General features: G+C 39.8%; 1 protein-coding gene across 1 annotated transcript in view; it reads left to right on the top strand.

Moving 5' to 3' along the window:
• The first annotated feature begins 9,876 nt into the window (after window positions 1-9,876).
• The window catches only part of LOC133720398 (uncharacterized), a 45,556-nt gene continuing 33,338 nt past the window's right edge, over window positions 9,877-22,094 (top strand). Inside the window, exons 1-3 of the mRNA XM_062146662.1 lie at window positions 9,877-10,004; window positions 10,145-10,216; window positions 10,332-10,434. The gene's annotated coding sequence lies outside the window, so the exon portion shown is untranslated. The remainder of the gene's footprint in view (window positions 10,005-10,144; window positions 10,217-10,331; window positions 10,435-22,094) is intronic.

Genomic DNA, 22,094 nt, shown 5'->3' with positions numbered 1-22,094 from the left:
TGACATCTGATTTCAGACCCCGTCTGGTCTTAGAATCAAACGTTAAGGTCACCATCTGTGACATATGATCTTCAAACCCCGTCTGGTCTTAAAATCAAACGTTAAGTAAGTCGCACCCGACCTAAAAATGTTACATAATCTAATTTCGGATTTCCCCATCCCTGCTCACCATATGTGACTCTTGGTACAAGGACCAATACATTTAAAATAAGTCACGCTTGACTCAAAAATGTAACATCAAACTCAATATTTTTCAAACAATAGAAAACATCTTTTTCCACAATATTGTTTCTTGAAAAGTCACCTTCAACAATAATATGAACACAATCATGCATATTATTCCGTCACATATCACTCACAAGAATATATATATTTCATGTATATATACACACACACACACACACGTAGTCATTCGCTCAGGAATGCATACTAATATCAACTATAGTTTGCAGTTAAACAAATAACGCCAAAACAATAATGGTAACTCCGTTAGTAAATGAACGTTGTGAGATTACTCACCTCGAAACTCCCGCTGCGTCTTCACACCACTAGACTACTTACAGAACGCACTCTGTCAAGCACCTAAGGAAATCACAGCCTTGATTCAGTCAACGAATCACAAATAATTAAAGTTCGAATCCCCAAATCGAACCAAAATCTCAAAGTAACGCCAAATGAGGAGAAACCACATCCGAGACCTCCCAAAGTCTTCGGAATACTTCCACGATCGATATGGCCAAACCACAAGTCAATCGGACGCTCGAATCCTCACAGATCGAATAAATTGACCGGTATGAAACCGTAAAAATCATAACAAATTCATACGAACTTCAAAAATTGTGTATTATATATCGAAACGCTCGTATTGATGAGTAGAAGATATATAATACTAGAAACAGTCCCTTACATGGCCGGAACTCCGCCACAGGCGGTGGCGCACCGCCGCCGGTCAACACTCAATATTTCACAAAACTCCCAACGTCAAAGATGTTCATCTCAACATGCTTATCAATTTTCAAAACTAGCACGAAGTCAAAATCGAAGCGTAAAGGGTCGAAACTACCTCGCAAACCGAAAATCACTGTTCAATCCAAGTTGAACCAAGTTTCACGTGAATCGATCCAAACAACCACCAACAAGGATCGACTAAGGAGGCTGCTACGAGCTCCCCAAGCCTGGTTTGAAGCTTTGCCAACGTCGGAGATCGGAGAACCGATCGGGTCCGACTGCACTTGAAAATCGCCGCCTTACAGCGCCGTCGCAGGTGAGAATCGCTGCTAGAGGATGCCAGAGGGAGGAGCGCATGGCGGAGACGAGCTGATCTGGAAAGTTTCGCTGCCTGAGCTCGCCGGAAAAGCCGGGTCTGGTCGGCCGGGTCCGGGTCGGATCAGCCGAGTTTCTTCGATTCTGAAGGTGTAGTTGAGAGAGAAGAAAACTTCCCGAAATGGAAATTGGAAATTATGAACATATTTTCGGAAAATTCCTATTTATACCAAATAGAAACTTTTTCCAATGGCCATAACTTCTTTATACAAACTCCGATTTTCACGTTCCGTATGTCCACAAACTCGTATCGACGCACTCTATGACTTTCGTGAAGGAAGTTTCTGAAGATTCTCAACGTATAAAAAAGTCAACCTTGAACCCCCTCTTAAATCCACATCTTGCGAATAAATAATTGTCCAAAACAATTCCACTTCACATACAACATACGAATAAAGCACAATAACAATAATTCGTACAACTGGTCCATTATTAATTACCAAAATTAAATAACGAAAATCCAGGTCATCACAGGCTGTCTATTTATCTAACAAATAAAAACAACTTACTGGCTTCTAATCCAGTAAGTATTAAAATCAATGCTTCAAAAATGTCTTGTAAAACAATGAAAAACATATGGCTTTTCTCCTAAACATAAGATCCAGAACATCACCATTAACATGAAAGTACCACCTAAAACCACAGAAGCTAAAGCCTATTAATATATCAAACACATAGCTTGAATCCATATTCAAAAGAAGCAGAATCAATGAAAATAACTTAATTGTACAAACATTATATACATCTACATTAAATTAAAATCTCCCATCAATCCTACTCCTGCTGCATCCACTTGAAATGTTAATTTTATAAAACTGAAAAAGAAATACCCAACCTACATTGTACTAAAGACCAAGAACTTTGAATACAATTGTGTAGTAGAGTCGTCACTGGATCTCTTTTCAGGATGTACTCTAGGTTCTTATTGTAATCTGGGGTTTAGGCTCAATGTCCCCCCTTGTATTCGACAGTTTCATTTATGGAGGCTTGAGGGCAGCCGCACCGGCTCTTATTTCAAAAAAAAAAAAAAAAAAAAAAAAAAAGACCAAGAACTTCTTCCCAAGCTAAACATACAAAACAATGAACTTATCCATAAGGATCCAATTTGACATCAAACAACAAAAATGTAGAAATTAAGAATAAAGTACTTGTAAACATAAATGATAAGGTAACACCTTCATTATTCTAATTTTGTGCCAAATTAAGCATCAAGCCACAATGCACATCTCAAAGCCTCCACCTATTTCCCAAAATAGGACCAATTTTATGTTACCTAAAAATTGACTAGTTCTTTACATCAGCATTCCCTTTATTTACTTAACCTTCACCTATTCAGTATCTAAAAAAAAAAATCCCCAACAAAAGGAAGCAGAAACTGATCATTCATCTCAACTTTTCTCTAAAAGTTATGACTTATTCTAAGTTCTCATAATTGATTTATTTTCATTTTTGAAGAGCATGAAATTCGTGTAATACCTCAATTAATTTCCAGTGCTAATCAGAATAGATAGATTTGTGTATATGACTAACCGATAAAAAAAGAGGCGGCCAGCTCCGGTAGAGCCTTCAAAACAGAATCAGGAACAGTCAGAGGAGTGATGGAGTCAGGCAATTTTAGAAAGATGGTGTGCCCATTATTGAATCCAAAGAGAAAATCAAGGTTGATGGAGGAGACATAGGGCGAAGAAGTGGGAGAAAAGCCTTAAGAAGATTGGATCTAAACGAAATTCAAGGCGTCAACGAAGCTGGAAGAGAAAGAGGCGAAGGATTTGTAGATGAGGCCATCGATCTTTGTCGGTGGTTTTGCAGAGAGAGGAGTGCAAGAGAGAGAATGATGTAAATTTGAGAAAAGCATGAGGACAATTCAGATAGTTCATCAAAATTTCATTTAATCCTTTGCGTCCTGAATTGATTCCCGCAGAAGCTGAAATCAAAAGCCAGGCATTATAGCTTTCTCATTTAGCTGGTTGGGAGAAGCGCTTCCCGTCAAAAGCTGATTTTACATGGTTTACCAAACACCCAAAAAAATAATTTTAGAAGCGCTTTTGATCTCAAAAGTAGTTTCAAAAGCATTCCCAAAATAGGCCTTTGTTTCTTCTTGCCGAAAAAAGCTGTATTTGGTTATTTTTGCTGCTCATTCTAATCTTCAAGCTTGAAAAGTAAACTGTTTGTAAATTGTGATGTTTTATCCTTCATGCTTAATCTTTATCTATTTGATGTTTTCTATCATCTTTTCAATACTATGGAGTACTTCATCTTCTAAATTATCCTAATAATCTACATCATCTTACATACCATGTTGTCTGTCTTAGTCTTCTTGATGCAGTAGAACATACACTTCTTTAGTAGCTTTGCTCGTGTAAATATCATACAACTCTTCTAGCCGAGGTACTTCATCCAGACGCTCTCTGGTGCACATATTTAAGGCATTGGCTTGGTAAACTAGCTATAAATTAGTGTCATAAAAAAAATCATCTATCACAAGCTGGATTGCCTGATGCTTGTGGTTATCTTCCATTGTTGGTGCCACATAATAGTTGGTAGTAGAGGAGACTCTATGTAATTATGAAGGGATATGAGGATAAAGTGTCTAGTCTTATCATGAAACATAGTTTCATGGGGTGCTGATGATGGAATACTAATAAACTCTAAACGGATGGTGATATAGCCTAACTCTATAGTTCCCCATTGTGTTACATAGTGTGTTATGACATACTTAAGTTGTATTTTTTTTTTTTTTTTTTTTGCTGTGTTGCAGCTCCCAGAGGAAGATGGAGCGAAGGAGAAAGTCATGTACCTTGATTTCTCAAGAGCATGTAGTCTTAGGCTAGACAAAATGCTTGTGACAGCAAAGAGTTTTCCCTTGCATGGAGACAATATATTGAAGAATGTGACGTATGGTAGAATTTCTCGAGGAGAAATTTTCAATGAACAGAACAAGTTATATGCTGAAGCAACTGCAAAAATAAGCAATGATGGAAGGTTTGGTCTACTGATATTGAATGATTTTCCAATTGATGCTCCAAACTTTACTACAGTAGCACTTCATGATCTTGCCATGAAAGAAAAGATTGTTATTCAAACTCATGATGATGGAGTAGAAGGGCATCATCAAACTCATGATGACACGAAGTGTTCAAGGATGAAGTACAACATTTGGAATTTGAGATGACTCACTTCTTCCTTAATAGTGATGAGGAATTAAAATTCCCAACAAAAGGAATGACAAGAGCAACAATTGCCACATCTATTGAACATCCTCCTCAAATTGTTCACTTTGGTGTGCTCTCGAGTTATGGAATTTTGCAACAAATTTAAGAAAGGTGTACAAGAAGAAGACCATTGGGCAAAATGGTATGATAATAGCCTTCACTCATATGTTTTTGTGTGCAACGGTCTTTATCCTAGAGCAATTGAAGGAATTCAAATGGTAAGAGAGTAGGAGTTTCAGCATTGTTGGGCTTGTTGTAGCTACCTTTGGAGCCTTGTTTTGGGGATGGGAGGTCAAGCAGAAATGGGCATCAAGATTGCACAAATGGTTCATGTGGCCATTCTTTCCTGCCACTACGGGACTGATTGTAGAAGTAAACCAAGTGGCCTTCTACGTAGTATGCATTGCTCATCCAGAAAAGCCTCCAAGATTGGTTTTTTCTGCCTTTTTTTTTCATGTTTGTCATATCATTAAGCTCATGGCTAAGGATAAAATAAAGAATATAAAAAAATATGAGGCTAGGGAGTGAAGTTTAATAAGGATGGAGTTTGATGAAGATTGAGTTTGATGAAAAAAAAAAACTTAAGCCTACTCCTTTTTTTTCATCTCTGTCTGGATGAAAAAAAGGAGTAGGCTTGGATATTATATTTGGGTTAGTTTTCGGAATCATTTTCTGAAGCTCCGTGCCTAATTTTCTTGAGAATCATATTTGAGTTTTATGAAATCCAAAAGGAATAGGCTTGGATATTTGTAAATTTGTTGTGGTATTCTATTTGTGATGCGGAGGTTTGCCACGTGTCCGCTGGCTTTAATGCTTTTGACCAACATGTCGTCCACGTATACCTCTATGATTTTTCCGAGATGCTCAGCGAACATGGCGTTCATCAACCGCTGATACGCTGCCCCAGCGTTCTTCAAACCGAAGGGCATGACATTGTAACAGTATAGGCTCTTGTCGGTTGTGAAGGTGGTGCACTCCTGGTCACTGGGATGCATCTTGATATGATTATAGCCGGAGAAGGCGTCCATCATGCTGAGTAGTTCGTGTCCAGCAGTTGCATCGACCAGTTGATCGATGTGGGGTAGCTGGAAACTATCCTTGGGGCATGCCTTGTTGAGACCCTTAAAGTCTACACACATCCGCCACTTTCCGCTAGGTTTCTTGACCATGACCAAGTTGGAAATCCACTGTGGGTAGTTGACTTGGCGGATGAACCCAATGCTCTGGAGTTTTGTGACTTCTTCCCCTATTGCACGATATCTTTCTTCGTCAAAGGCCCTTCGCCGCTGTTTGACCGGATAGAAGGATGGTTTGATGCTCAACTTGTGTGTGATGATCTTAGGGGAGATGCCTGGCATGTCGGCGTAGGACCATGCAAAGACAACGGCTTTGTCACGTAGGAACTGAGTGAGCTCTGCCGCTATCTCTGGGGCTAGCTGAGCGCCTATGCGGACTGTCCGCTCGGGGTGTTCGTCGGAGATATTGACAACCGCTAGGGATGTTTCTGGGTTGACAAGTTCATTTTTTACATATTTTTTCTCCTCGTCTCTGGGGTCCTCAAAAATATCTGGCGTTGGTGCATGGCCTCCCACCGTCAAGATCGTATGGCGGCGCGTTGACCGTGCCACAGTCGTTGAATAGCATTCTCGTGCCAACTGCTGGCTTCCCTTTACACATCCTATCCCGTTGGGTGTGGGGAACTTCATGAGAAGCATGTATCCGGCTATGATACACTTGAGTTTGTTGAGTGTCGGTCGACCAATGAAGGCGTTGTATGAGCTGAAGCAATCGACCACGATGAACTCTGTGTGTATTTCCGCCGTGCGCTGACTAGCGCCGATAACTAGCCGCATGTAGTCAGAACCGAGTGGCTACGTGACGTCACTAGAGAAACTGAGCAGCAGCTCATGGTCCTGAAGTAATTTTCTGTTCCGCTGGAGTTTGCTATAGCAACTATTGAATATGACATTGACAGCGGATCAGCTGTCAATAAGGACTCTTCCCACTGACCACATATCGAGTATGGCGTCGATTAAGAATGGATCATCGTGGGGTAAGCGCACTCCGCGCTCCTCCTTCTCCGAGAAGGTGATGGGTTCCCAGCCAGATTTTGGGAGTTTGGCGGATCTCTCATAGCGGATGTTGCAGACTTCCTTGGGGTGGTTACAAGTGGCGGTTGGTGCACCTTGAACTGTTCCATCTTACCATCACGGTACAACGTCTCCACAGCTGTTTTGAGAGCGTTGCAATTGTTGGTGTTGTGACTGCTGTCCTCGTGGTACTTGCACCACTTACCGGTGTTTCTGGGCTTTCCCACCCTTCGGTATTTTCTTGGGGGTGGTGGCGGGATCTGGTCCTTGCATTGGTCGTATATCTCCTCATACGAGGCTGTGAGGACTGTGAACACTGCGTACGGCTGGGAGGACTTCGTCCGTTTGTTATGGTTATCCCCCTGGGATGAGCGGTTGCCCTTGTGATAGTTTTGGTCCTTTTGCCGCTTGCTCTGGTAGTTGCCATGTTGCCACCCCTCTTCTTATCTGTTGGCGGCATAGCAAAGGTTTTGCTAGCGGTCTCCTGATGGCTGGTGGAGGGTTGAGTGGACTTTGCCGGTGTTGGCGGTGGTGGTGGAGTTTCCCCGTATGTTATGAACTCCGCCTGTGCGTGGATGACAGCCTCGCTCATGACGTGGTCATATGCAGCATTTGGATGATTGTAATTGAGGTGATAGAGAAAAGGTCCCTTTAGTAGCCCCTTCTTGAAAGCCACCAGTGCCATTGTCTTATCCAGGTCCTGGCATTGAGACGCCGTCGCCCGCCATCTGGTGACAAAAGCCTTCAACGTTTCCTATGGTCCCTGTATGACGTTGAACAGTTGAGTTGTGTTGTGATGTCCGGCGGCCAACAGGATTAACCGAGAAAGGAAAGCGTTTGACAATGCATGAAATGAGTCGATGGATCCTAGCGGGCACTCAAAGAACCAGCTCATTGCGTCGCCATCCAAAGTTTCGCTGAATAAGTGGCAGAGAGTGGCGTCATCAAATCCCTTGTTGTTCGTGACCTTCTTGAAGATGTCCATGTGGACGAAGGGATCCGACATGCCGCTATAATGTGGCATCTTTAGTGTCTTAGCATATGTTGGTATGACGGCCTGTAAGATCCTAGCGGTGAATGGTCCTGGTCTGGACGCGAAAAGCTGATTTGGAATTGGCGCTGGGGCGCCTGCCTCTGCCCGGATTAGCCTTTGCTCCAATTGTTGCATCCTTTCCAAGATTAGAGCGGTTGCATCTCCAGCGGGTCTTGCCTGGAGGTTCGGCTGTGCCAGCTCCCGTCTGGGGGCGGGCAGGTTACCCTCAGTTCTAGCTCTGGTCGCGGAGCGGCTGGTGTGTGGTTGTGATTCCGTCTCCTGCTCCATCATTAGGCGGGGCAGAGGAGGTGGGCCCATTCCCAATAGTTCTGGTGGGTTCGGTGGTACCTGTATCTGTATGTTCTAGTCCACCTGGGTTGGGCCGACTATGTCTGGTGCTCCGCGATTGCTCTCTCTGCGCTGGATTAGCGTTTGTGTCCATCGCCCTCTTTAATTTGTCAAATTTTGACATTAGTGTGGCCACCTGCTTTTGGGCCTCAGCCTTCTCCCTGCGCTCTTGTTCGCGCTCCCTATTTACCTTGTGGAGGTCCACTAATGCCAGCTCATACATATCGACTTGGTCCTGGACTGGTGGGCGACTGCTGCCTGGTCGGGTTTAGGTCAGCAGGACCTGAGATGAGCCTTGGGGTTCCGTACTGGGGTTGACCGGTGTGTTGAATAGTGCACGGTTAACATTAACCGCTGGGTTAATGTTAGCCGCGGGGTTGGTAGATTGTTCCGCCTGCTCTTCAGCGTTTCCCCCGCTACCGTTAGTTATGGTAGTTGTGGTGGAATGACCTTTTGCTCAAAGGTTCCCACAGACGGCACCAATGTTAATGTCTAAGATTCAGCGGTAGCTAAACCTTGGTTAACGCTGGTCTGAATGGCGGACCGCTACTTGTAATATCCTTGGAACTTCCGCTACCTGTCAAGTAAAATACAGAGGGCGTCAGAGGGAGACCGCGTTGGGCGGTCTTCTCTTCTCCGGTGCCTAAGTTAGTCAATGTATTTATGTTGACAAAGTAACAGTAGGTAAGTAGTGAATGCATAATCAATGAGGAGAGAGGAGAGAACCTTTTATAGGTGAGGAGAGGATTGATCTTCTCCATGTTTTCGATGTGGGACTGATATGCATCAGTCCCCATCTTCTGGCGCTTCTGATGCTGTCTTGGCGCGGCGCGTCAGCGGTGATCTGGGGGTAAGCCGGGGCTCAGGCGGTAGCTTGCTTGGCTGTGTTCCTGTCGGTCACTCCTTTGGCGGGAGTTGGTACCGATAACGGTGGCATGAGCGTGGCTCATTATAGCTAATTATGCTTGCAAATGCCTATGTAAGTACACTTCTATTGTCCTAAATAATGATCAGCTTTTACTTTATACTTTAAAAACATAGATAGCATGCATAAGTCACATTTACGGTTTACAGTGCAGTATCTCATGATCTGAAACTTGATCTGGCTTCAACAATCGTTTAGCGCTGTCATAACTCCGGTTGTACTTTACCTGGGTAGTATAAGTCAACCAGTTGTAGTATCAAGCTATTGGTTGACTTATACTACACGTGTAAAATTACAATCAAGAACTGACCCATCCAAGTCAGCCAGCAAAATTTTAGTGCAATCTTTGAAATTGGTCTGAAGAAAAAAATACTGCAATTGATTGGCTTATACTACACAGGAAAGTTAGGCCATCTCCAACCCTGGGCTAAGGGGTTGGTATAGCCCAAAAAACACCATTTTCCATCTCCAACCCAAGGCTATGCTATAACAAAAACTGATTTGGGGGGCTAAAAGGGCCAAGGGCTGGGCTAAACATAGCCCTTTGTTTAGCCCTTGGGCTTCTTCTTCGTGGGGACCACGCTGGTGGCATAAAATTCTGATCAACAAAATCAATGGCTGAGATTAAAGGACAAACAATAAAATAACATGATATTTAAACTTATAGCCCTAAGGGTTGGAGATGGTAGAAATTATAGCCCTTACTATTTGCATGAATAGTGATTATCGGGGGCTAAAATTTAGCTGGGGGGCTAAAATAGCCCCCCACAGCTGGAGATGGCCTTAGAATCTCTACGAATTATTCTATATATAAAGGGAGAATAACATTGTTGCACTGTTCATAAGAAGTGTTGGAAAAGCCGTTTTTGTCCTCACTGTTCCACTATATATCAAGCTAGTCGGAAAGTCTTTTCTGTCCTTGCTCTTCTCTGTGTTGGATAGACATAATGATCGGGGATTCGGGGTGGCTTACATCAGGATCAGCAAAAGCGAAAGAAGAGATCAGAGAGAAAAGATGAATAGAAGTGACGAAAGGAGAACATCTAGAAAAGAAAGAAAAGACCGGTTGTAAGGTATCGGATTTGTCGTTTGAATCGTTCTGTGGTTTTTGTTGTTGGATTTTTTCTTCTTTTGTTAGTTGTTTTTTAGGGGGATGATACTTTTGTTAGGGGTTTTCTCGGATTTGATGTCAGGTTTTTCATTTTGATGGTAGATTTTTGGGGTACAAGAAAGAAGAGGAGAGATTGAAGAATTTGGTCGCAGAGGTTGCTGGGCTTTTGAACAGGTGTGTGTTTGATTTGGGTATATGTTTGGTAAAATCTCCTCTCTTTGCCTTGCTCTTATGTTTTTGTTTTGTGTTTTTTTTCCCCCCTCCGGATTTTTGTGTTCGGCCAATACAGAGCAAGAGGCGAGACGAAAGAAAGGGAGAACAGAACTGGGAAGAAGGAAGAGAAGGAAAAGAGACAGACTGGAAGCTCTTGATTAAAACAACACAAGTGGAAGGTATTTGTGGCTTTTTGAGAATTTGATTTGAAATTTTTTCTGGGTTTGTTATAATGTTATTTAACAAGAAACAACTAGAAAAGCTGGAGAGGCATATTCGAAATAAGGAATCACAACGTGCCACTCACAACTCTCCCACCTCCATGATCGAAATAGTTAGAAAGTGGCTTTGAAGATCTGACGCCCCAAAAAAAAAAAAAAACATAAAAAGCGGCTTTGATGCATGTTATTAAATTAAAGATTAATGAGGATTAGATTCTGAAGGGTGTTGCTGTAGGAGGTGTGGTGTCGAACCGTTCTGTTGTTTAGCTTCGGGTTATTTTATGTATAGCATATAATCTTGCTCTTTAATTCAGTCCGTAATTGATGTTATTGTATGATTAGTGAGTTATCTACTTTTGGAATAATTAGTTGGCATTTGTATAGCTATCTCCACTATGTATTTGTTCTTATGCAAATGAAACACAGGCCTAGCCACCTATAACATATATATGTTATAGCATTCCAGTTTGGTACGGCAATCACAAATAAGATCTAAATTATTTTTATATGCTCTGCTACTTTTTGTGATACAAGCTTTTTGTTAAAGGTTTAGTCTTTTTCTATAGTTGTAGATTACTTTGATTGAAGTCAAAGTTTTGGTCCATTGTTTGTGCCTTGGTCATTTTCAAACATGATGGTTGGTCATTGCCCTCCAAACAACATGTTAGTTTACAGGCCACACAATTAAAATGTGTTATACCCTTAAACTCAGAATCCAAGCCTCGAAATCTCTAACATCAAATAATGACTCTACTCACACAGAATGGAGTACTTCCTTCCTTATTTTTGTGTATGCTATTCGTGTATAAATGTCTACATAAACAATCCACCTAGGAGGCCGAATACATGGTGTTCAGATGTGATTTTATCTTGGTATTAACCAGTATGATTTTATTTTGTACTCATCTTATTGATTATTCAGTCAACAAACCAACTTAAGAGGCCGTATACATGGTCTTTAGATATGATGCTTTTTTGTTAAATAATTTCACACAGATGTTTTTAGTTATGAATCTTGATGTTGTATATGAAAATTGATCTACATCTACCATTTACTGCCAAATTGCTGCAACTAAAAAGTACTAATGCCTTGTGTATCAATTTCTTCTAAGTTTAAGGGCAGTTCCTTATTTGTATTCTATAGAGATATGATATTCTCATTTGTTAGCCTTTGTCTTTTGTTAGTTCTGTCTTTGTTGCACCTTTTTTGTCTATTGTGGAAATTTCAGTGCAGCTGTTTCATGATGTATAGACATTAGGTTTTGAAACTGAAAGTTTAGCTTTCTATTTTTGTTTACTGTGTAACTGTTTTCTCTCCAGTTGCACCATATTTGGTTTAAGGCAGAGCAGCAGTCAGGTGCTTTTTTTTGTGCTTTTGGTTTTGTTCAGATTAAATCAGGTGAATAAGCTATTCCGTCTTTGTATGTTATTTAATTGAAAGTCTATCAGAACAGTCATTCTTCTCTCTTTTTTTCTGCTTTCTGCTTTCTGCTTTTGGAATTACATTTTTGACATTTCATTAATCAGTTCTACTTTTCATGGATAAGCAGCTGTTATTCCTATTGGGTCTGATACTTACTACCGGGAACACAAGTTGCTACTTCCTCAAAGGACAACTTCCTAAGGTTTGGGTTTCTCTCTCACTAACTTCCCTCTTGGCCTTTTGGCTTTGATACCAGAGACGTATCCCAGGGTACAGGTGCTAAGCTGGATTTGGGGCTTAAGCTAAGCTAAACTGGAATTGAGGGGCTTAAGCTAAATTTGAATGGCTTCACAGTATTTGAAAATTAATAAGCAAACCGTGAAAGTTCTTTGTTATAGTATTTGATGATGATATTAAGATGGTATATACTCCAGTCATAGTCGACTATGGGTACAAAGTATAAATCAAAATGATCAAATTCAAAATTGACAGGAGGGAGGACAACAGGGTATTTGGCTTATACAAATCTTAGTTGTAATTTGGTTCGCTCAAGTTGCTTTTGGTACCTAGCGATTTCCCTTTTAAGTTTGTTTAACTTAAACATTTAACAGGTTAACTTTGAAAGTTCTTCTCTATAATAATTTAATAAACCTTGAATCATTGAAATTCTCCATTCAAAATTCATAGTAGAAATATAATATAAGTTATAACAATCATACTCATATGTGTTTGGTGGACAAGGAAGAAGAACAACAAGATAAATACCTTGAACAAAATTTTGTTGTAACTCTAATCTTCTAAGATAAAATTGATATTCAGCAATTTTACTTCTTAAATGCGATAGTAAAAACATGATATAAAGATACCTTGAAATAGTTGAAACTTTGAGAACAACTTTGATTGATGATAGTGTTTGAATACAAGATTGATCTTGATGAGAGGAAGTATGCAGGTTACAATGCAACTCTAACTCTCTTTCTGAACTCTTTTCTAAACTCTTTTTTCACTCTAAAAGACTCTGAAAGAAAAACTCTGCCTAACTTGTTACAATTGATGGCTTTTTATAGCCGTTTACAATACTGTAGTAAAAATACAGCTGGAAAGTGAATTGATTTTTCTTGGACTTGAGGAGATTCGTCAAGATAAGATCTTGCCGAACTTGACAGGTTTTGAAGACTTTTGTCGTGATTCTGTCGAACTTGACAAGCTTTGAAGACTTTGGTGCATCAACTTTTGACGTGTTTCTTCCCATGCATGAATTTAGTCATATTGGAGAGTAAAGTCACCATCATTGAAAATCTTGGTCATGTTCTTGGTCTTGTCACTTTCACTTGCATGTTGAAAGGAAAATCTTGACTTGAAATGTTTGCTCCTGCATGTTCCTAGCAAGGAACGTGTCAACAAAGGGTGAATTTTGAGGGAGGTTGTACTATTCACACATGTCCCAATTATCAGGGTTATGACACCTGTAAAGATTGGGCCTTGTCCGTTTGCAGATCTGATTTGGGTTTTGTCTGATTTGAGATCTTTTGAGAGATTCTTACTGTTTTGAGAGACAGCTGTGCGATTAAAAATCGCCGAGCGCAAAAGCATCTGGGTCATGATTTGCGAAATGAGATTGAACCTCATCCGTGATGTCGTTGTCATCATCTCCATTGTCGCTTTGAGATATTTGAGATAATACCTCTTTGAGCTTTAGGGCATACTCGTGAGGAGAAGAGATGCCTACTAGCTGACTTTGAATCTTGGACTTTTGTAACAAGAATGGGCTTTGTTCTTGACATTCACTATGCCAAAAAAGCTATCAGACGACAGAGGATATCTGTCGTCTGATTAAAGAAATTTCTGTTGTCTAGTACGGTGCCGTCTCTTGGGGAATCAGACGACAGATTTCCTCTGTCGTCTTATTTATCAGACGACAGAAATTTTTTGGGTCTTCTGTTGTCTGATGAAATCGAGACATGAGGTAGTGAATTCAAACGACAGATAAATGTCGTGTGAACTAGAAACAAATAACAGTTCCTTATAATTTATGTGGTCTGAATGGACTTATAATAACAGTTAAGTGTTGTTTTATTCTAAGTTCAATAACAGTTAACTGTCATTCGTATTCAGTTTAGAATACAATTATCTATCGTCTTTAGTCTCCTACGATAACATTTATATGTTGTTTTATATGCATTATAGTCACAGATAAGTGTGCATTAAACTTAGTTAATACTATATTTATTTACCGTTTGAGTTTAGTCATAGATGACAGTTAAATGACGTTTAAAAGGAATACAAATAACAGTTGTCTGTGGTTTTTATTAACTTATAGTAATAGTTATCTGTTGTGGAATATAACTTGGAGTTACAATTAAGTGTGGTTTGAAAGTTGTTAAGGTTACATTTATCTATTGTTGTGATTTATACTCTACAACAGTTAACTAAAGGTTGAAGAGCACAGACAGGACAATTATTTGTTGCTTGAAGCTAATTTGAGCGATAGTTAAATGTTGTTTCATTTTGTTTGTAACCATAGAATTTTGGTTCTATCGACAATTATCTGTTTTTTGAGTGGATAAAAAACAACACACTTGGATTTAATTCTGTTGTTACTTTCTATTTTAGATGACAATTTTCTGTTGTTTGAGTGTCCAAATATGAACACAATTTTTCTTGTTTCTGTTGTTCTTTGACGCGTCCAACAACATCATTTTGTTGTTGCTTTCTATTCCAGATGTCATACTCGTATCCCTGTTGTGCCATAATCATGTAAATCTGGGAACAACACAATGCATTCATCAAATATGAAATCCATTCACAAAAATACCAATATTTGATCAATCTGTTCCTGGAGCTATACATACATCCATCATGGAGCTAAACTTAATAAACATCAGTTCAATAACCCATAGCAGTTGGTATGATCAACAAATGTAACCCAAAAAACCACTGATATCTCATACTAGCTACTGATCATAAACTGTACTTGCAGGCCAAAAATAGATACTTAGACCAACTGCATAACTAGTTAATATGGGTTATAGATGATGCATGTCCAAAATTAGAATCTTCTCGACACACTAGCTTTGCTGAAATTGGCTGACATACTTTGCCCACTCGGCCCGGACCTGATCAATGTCTTTTTGTGTGTAGAAGTGATTTGCTTTCCTTTCCCACTGCAAGTATAAAAAAAAATACAAGTTAATGTGAATGGATATGTTTCACAACATTAATCAGAATTGGAAGGAGTTGATATATATATATATATATATATATATATACCTTAGCACTCCACTGTTGATTTTTGTCCTCCGCTATGTCTTTCATGTAATGCATAATCCACAGTCCACAAGTTTTATCGCCCAATTGCTCCGGAATGCCCTGAAACATCATAAAATTATTGAATACCTGGCTGATGCTATGGAATAAAAAGAACATTTGTTGAAGTAAAATCAACTAGCATATAGTTAGCTGGTTTGCAACTCGTACCGCACAATTTTTCCATTGAACTATTTTTCTGCCTTTCTTATTTTTCTGTGCATTGTATATTCTGATGGAACTGAAACAAAATGACGAGAACAACAATCAGCCAGAAACTGAACAACTTACAAAGTAACATTTAGATATAAATAATTCCAGCAAAATGCAAGTATAACAACCAATTTAACATTGAACCAAACTGAATGTAGAAGCCGCTTACTCGTCCACAATAGTTTTCCATTCACCGGTGATGAGTCGCCTCTTTAATGGATCCATGAAGTGCACCACTTCTTCACCGGGGTTCACAACCGTCAACATCCAATGACAACTAACATTAAAATGTTCAACTCAATACCCAAATTAATGAAGATAGCATGCATTTATACTGTAGATATTAGGAGGTAAGGTCTAAATCAAAATTGCTTACCCTGAGTTATATGGAACTAGAAAAACCTGGCCAGGCTTCCCATTTCCATACCGAACAGCTAGAGAACGAGCTCGTTCTGTTGGATTTCCACACGCAAGTGCACCAGTGTGATCAGGGTCTATGAAGGCGATCATTTCCAGCATCTTTGTTTTCTTCAAAACCTGATAGAGGTAGCTACAAAAACAGCAGATTTAGTTTAACACCAATTACAACATTGAAGATGGCCACCATACAACCTAATACAATTTAATAGATTTAATATGCACTACAAACCTCATATACATCACTAATGAGCCGTTCGATATCTCCTTCATGTTGGTCATGGCATACACATCCCTCCTAAAGATAGCTACCTTCTTTGGATGGCCTAAAAGCTCTTCTCCCAAAGTGGTGTGGATGGTGAACCCATCCTTTAAGAATGTGTTGGCCCATTGGCACAACATCTTTAGGGGTAAAGGCAACTTGGCTGGCAGGTTTTGAAGGTCATCATGATCATCATCATCATATATGTCTCTATTTCTCTTCTTCACAATTTTACGCTTTACTCCTTCCTATATTTATAAACAATAATATGCATCATTATTAGATCAAAATAGTTTAGGGTTTCTGAAAATGTACTAATGAACAAATGAAATTACCTTTTGCTCAACTGTGGGGGGTATAATCAAGTTTTTAGGCCAAGCAACGCATGTGCCAATCGCATCGCGTATTTTGACAATCTCATCTTTGATAGGAAATGGTAGCAAAGCATCTTCAACAATAGCTTTCGTGACTGACACGCGCACATTTTCCTCTCCCATTGGAACACCATGGATTGTTTGTTTGCTGGCCTCAATATCAACTTCAACGATGGTTCCAAGAGCAACTACATTATCCAATGAATTTATTGCTAGCTTAGACTCCAACTTGACCGTATTGGTCATAACCTGAGATTTCTGAAACAGTTGCATAAATCAGATTTCAGAAATCGGCATGCATCAGTAAGTATGATCTATCAATCTAACCATAAGGGTAACAGAAAGTAAAGGAAGGAAGGTAAGGTAATAGGGTGTAGTTTACCAGAACTTCTTCCCAGAATTTAGTCTTGATGAGAGGTCTACCAACTATCCCAACATCATCCTCAATAACCGATGCAAATTTGCTGCTCAATTTACTATCCAGAAACGGCATAGCAGTCTCCTCTTCAACATCCACTTGTGCAGCATTGTTCAAGATTAACTTCTTCTTGACATTTCTAGCAAGCTCAGTTTGACCAACCTTCATACCCTTGTCATTTTGCCGGGAACAGCTGCCTTGTCCAGAACCAATATCATTCAATGGTGTCAACGTTTTCAATGAATCATTGTCAACCTCTTTCCTCGCAACCTTTTCTTCCAACTTCTTAAACCTATCCTCCCAAACAGCTATTTCCTTGGCAATGTGATGTTCCATCTCCAGCTCCCATTTAGCTCTTTCATTGGCAATGATAGTTTCTTTCTCTTCAGCTAATATCCTCTTCACACTCACCCTCAAGGTGTCTTGTACAGATTCCTTTCGGCGTTTTGGTATATTAAAGTAAGCAGCCGGCTTGACAAAGCCACCAACACCTCGTACCCTGCCAGGGGCCTCGGGGTTTCCCAATGCCAATGTTAGAATATCATCTGATCCAGAAGAATTCACTTCACCTTCACACAATTTTTGCCTTAGTTTGTCCTGTAAATATAAAATAGAAGCATCAGATGCATGAATGATGCAAATTAAATATAAAAATTCAGAAAAAATAATTACACTTGTAATTGAACTTACAATTTTTTCAACTGTCTTCTTGACTTCCGGCCCGTTGAAGTTGCCGGTCTTGTCTTGTCGTGCCTTTACCCACATTGTCGCACGATCAAGTTCTTCGATCGGTATTGTTTCAGACTATATGAACATAGAGGGTATAATGATCATTACTTTGTCCTAAATCCAAGGAAGAACAATTATACAGTAAAGTACTCTAGAAAAGGCTATACTAACCAGTTCTTCTTGAAGATTAGCATATCCTTTTCGCGCCATTCGATGAGGGTACTTATTCTCCTTTCGCTTTTTTATTTGTGCCTCGCGAAGTTCCTTCAAAGAGTATGCAGAAGTGTCCACAATATTAGAGCGTCTTGAAGATTTTAACAGATATAGACATAGAATAAAAGCATTATCATCTGTTCTTGGACTAAAATTCAGTAGTTGCCAAACCTTAAATTTTGTGGTAGTCCTATCAGCAACAAACTTATCCCAGTCACGCTGGTCAATGGATCGATAATCATCGGGAGGGAACTCCAACAGTTCAGGGTTATCCAAATATGGCATAATGTACCAGTTTGTCAACTTGCTCTTGAATTCTCTCCATTTATTGGCGGCTGATGTAATAACCAATTTCTTCCACTCCTTAGGCACCACAAATGCTTCCTGCATATGTTCAAAACCATAAGCGGGAACCTTTCTTTAATATTTGCTCATTGTTAATGAAAATAAGTAGAATACAAGTAACACAGCTATATAGAACAACATTATCATACAATTAAACATATAGTCAGATTAATTACCTCAATACTTTCCCAGATTTTGTCTTTCTCATCTAATTTCACTTCTCTCCAATCCTTTATAGATATCGGGATCCTTGTACGTGCCAATACCCCAATATAGGACTGCATCTCCTTAGCTGCCTTTCCAATTGGTTCCCCTTGAGCATTACACTCAACTTTCAGCCTCTTTCCACGAATAAGTCGCCTTGAAATGCGATTCATCGTTACCATCCCACGCTTAAGTAACTGTAGTCCACCGGTTAGGTTGTCCTCTTCATCAAGGGCCTTGCTCTTTCCAACATTACGTGCATATGCTGCCTTCTTGGACTTACCAGCTTGCTTGGATACACTTCTCTTTGGGGATGCAGATTTGTTAGAGTGAGCAAGTGTCAACATTGTTTTTCTTGATGTCGCTTGAGCTTTCTTGGGGGTTGCAGCTTTATTAGGGGCTGCATCTTGCTGAGCGAAGGTAGATTTTAGTGGTACATCCTGCATATGTTCAACAGCTGGTTTTGACACGATCTTTTGACCTCTTTTCATTTGCAATGCCTTCATCCTTAGTGCTATAGCTCTAGCTTTGGCTGTGTTGTTAGACCGGGGAGCCATGACCTAAAAGAAACAAGTCAACAGTTAGCAATATGTATAAATAAATGGTTGAAAACAAATAGCAGATCACAGTACACAAAAGTACACAACACATTAGCAGCTAAATTGAACCTAGTACTAACAAAACAACTAACATATTAAAAAGGTTCATATATTTCATCAATAATCACACAGTACAAAGACGGGTGAAGCAAACAAAAGTGCAAGGAAACAACCCTATTATCTAATCCTATAAGCGACGATGACTATTTTCATTCTCAACCCATATGGCTTCATCTCCAGGTCGCATATAATTGATGTGATCATCACCAACTATGTCATCAAAAGTCTCAATAGATGGCAATGTGGCATTATATGGCTGCTGTTCCACTTCAATATCTTGTAGCTCCTCATCATCATTAGCCTCTTGGTAGTCTTTATCTGGACACCTTACTACCACTGACCATTGCACATCAAGGGGGTCTTGTATGTAAAATATTTGCTTAACATGCGTAGCTAAGACAAAAGCATCATTTAAGTGCCCTATCCTATTCAAATTCACCAAAGTAAACCCAAGTTCGTCTACTTTGATGCCCCTAACATTCTCTACCCAATCACATTTGAATAAAGGTACCCTAAACTTGTAGTAGTCCAACTCCCATATATGCTTAATCACACCGTAAAAGTGCATATCATCTGTTCTAGGGTTTTTATCCCTTGCATTAGAAATCTGCATTGCATCAGCAAGCAAAAATACCCCACTGTTTTGAACAGATCGAAGATTGTCACGCTCCTTGGTGTTGAAATCAACACCATTAACCTGGTATCCACTAAATGTTGGCACTTCATTCTTTGGTCCAGCTGCCATCCATCTCATTGTATGTGAAACATTATTGTCAGCAAACATGAGTTCATTTGAAACCTGCAAACAGTACATACATTACATAGCCATCAAAACATAATATTTTATTGTTGCAAATGTATCAATAATGAAGAACTTACCCTCTCTTTTAACCAGTTCGAAAAGGTCTGATTCTGTTTATTCTTCAACCACGTTTCATTTTTTGAGAACTTAGGATAAAGCAACTTTAATAACTCCAAATGTTCACTGGATGGAGGAGAAAAACAAAACACTTAGCAAGAAATAGAAAATAATGAAGGGAATTTGCTGACATTAATTATAATTATTAAAAAAGAAAAAGAAAAAAGGAATAAGTAATGACTTACAGGAAATATGGCAACGCATCCTCCGTATTCTGCAATACACAAAGATGTGCTTGATGCATTTCTTTTCCATAAACAGAAATCATGGAAGCACCTGATAGCGGTTTGGATGCATTCCGAAATTCTGCTTTGCTACTTTCTGGGATTCCAGCAGTACCAGCATCATCAAGCATACGTTCAGCACAAAACTCAACAGCCTCTTCGACAATATAACACTCTGCTATGCACCCTTCAGGGTGCCTACGACATCTCACCCATCCTTTGAACACTTTCATGTATCTCTCAAATGGATACATCCATCGAAAAAATACTGGACCACAAAGCTCTACTTCTCTGACAAGATGCACAGTCAAATGAATCATGATGTCAAAAAAGGATGGTGGGAAGTACTTCTCAAGCAAGCAAACTGTAATAACTAGGTCAGCTTGCATTTTTTGTAGCTTGGAAACATCAATCACTTTGGCACATATAGCCTTGAAGAATAGGCAGAAGCGAATGATTGCATACCTAACAGGCTTCTCAAGAACAGATCGTAAAGCAACAGGGAGCAGAATTTGCATGATAGTGTGACAATCATGCGATTTAAGACCAACAAGTCTTAAATCATCCATAGAGACAAGGCTCCTAACATTTGATGAAAACCGCACAGGCACTGTCATATTGAAAAAAGAGTTGCAAACTATTTTCTTTTCATTTAGCAGCAAATTCCAACTAGCTAAAGGTAACTTGTCTCTTTTGGCACCAATTTTGGGATTCAAACCAGTCCTAATGCCCATTTCAACCATGTCTAAACGAGCAGCAACCCCATCCTTTGTCTTCCCGGGAATGTTTAGCAATGTACCAATGATAGCATCACAACAGTTCTTCTCAATGTGCATTACATCGAGATTATGTCGTATAGGAATATATCTCCAATACTCTAGTTCAAAGAAAATTGACTTCTTCTTCCAACAAGGCCTGCTTCGGTCTTCAACACTCTTTGCAGGACGACACTTTTTGCCAAATGCACAGTTCATACCCTCAACTCTAGCAAACACCTCCTCTCCGGTTAATGGTACAGGAGCAAGCTCCTCCTCTACTGTATTGTCGAAAGCAGCACGCTGTTTTCGATAGGGATGATGTCTAGGTAGGTATCGACGATGCCTCATGAATGACATTTTATTACCTTTCTTCAACCTATATGGTCCACTCTTATCAACGCATATCGGACAAGCATTGTATCCTTTCACAATGCTGCCTGACAAGTTCCCATAAGCGGGAAAGTCATTAATGGTCCAGAGGAGTATAGCTCTTAGTTTAAAGTATTCCCCTCTAAAGGCATCATATACTCCCTCAACCCCATCCCACAAGACTTTTAGATCATCTATTAAAGGTTGCAGATATACGTCGATATCATTACCAGGCTGTTTTGGTCCGGAGATCAGCAGCGTCAACATCATATACTTCCTCTTCATACATAGCCATGGCGGAAGATTATATGTCACAAGTATAACAGGCCAGCAAGAGTACCTGCTACTTAGAGAACTATGAGGATTAAACCCATCAGATGAGAGGGCTAGTCGAAGGTTCCTAGGCTCACTTCCAAATTCCGGCCATTTCTTGTCAACTAAATCCCAAGTCGGGGAATCAGCTGGATGCTGCATCATTCCATCTTTCTTTCTACCATAATCATGCCAAGTCAGATTCTTAGCTGTATTGGCCGATTGGTAAAACCGTTTGAACCTCGGGATTGGTGGAAAGTACCATAAAACCTTGGCAGGTATCCCTACTTTTTCAGTTTTATCCTTGCCTAATTTCCACCTTGAAGCACCACAAGTGGGGCAGATAATAGCATCTGCATGCTGCTGTCTATACAAGACGCAGTCATTTGGACAAGCATGAATCTTATGGTACTCCATACCTAATGCACTAAGTGATTTTTTTGCCTCATATAAAGATGCAGGAACCTCATTTC

Source organism: Rosa rugosa, chromosome 7 (genome assembly GCF_958449725.1).
Source record: "Rosa rugosa chromosome 7, drRosRugo1.1, whole genome shotgun sequence".
Taxonomy (NCBI): Eukaryota; Viridiplantae; Streptophyta; class Magnoliopsida; order Rosales; family Rosaceae; genus Rosa; species Rosa rugosa.
The sequence above is the reverse complement of the archived record's forward strand: the minus strand, read 5'-3'. Positions and strand labels throughout refer to the sequence as shown.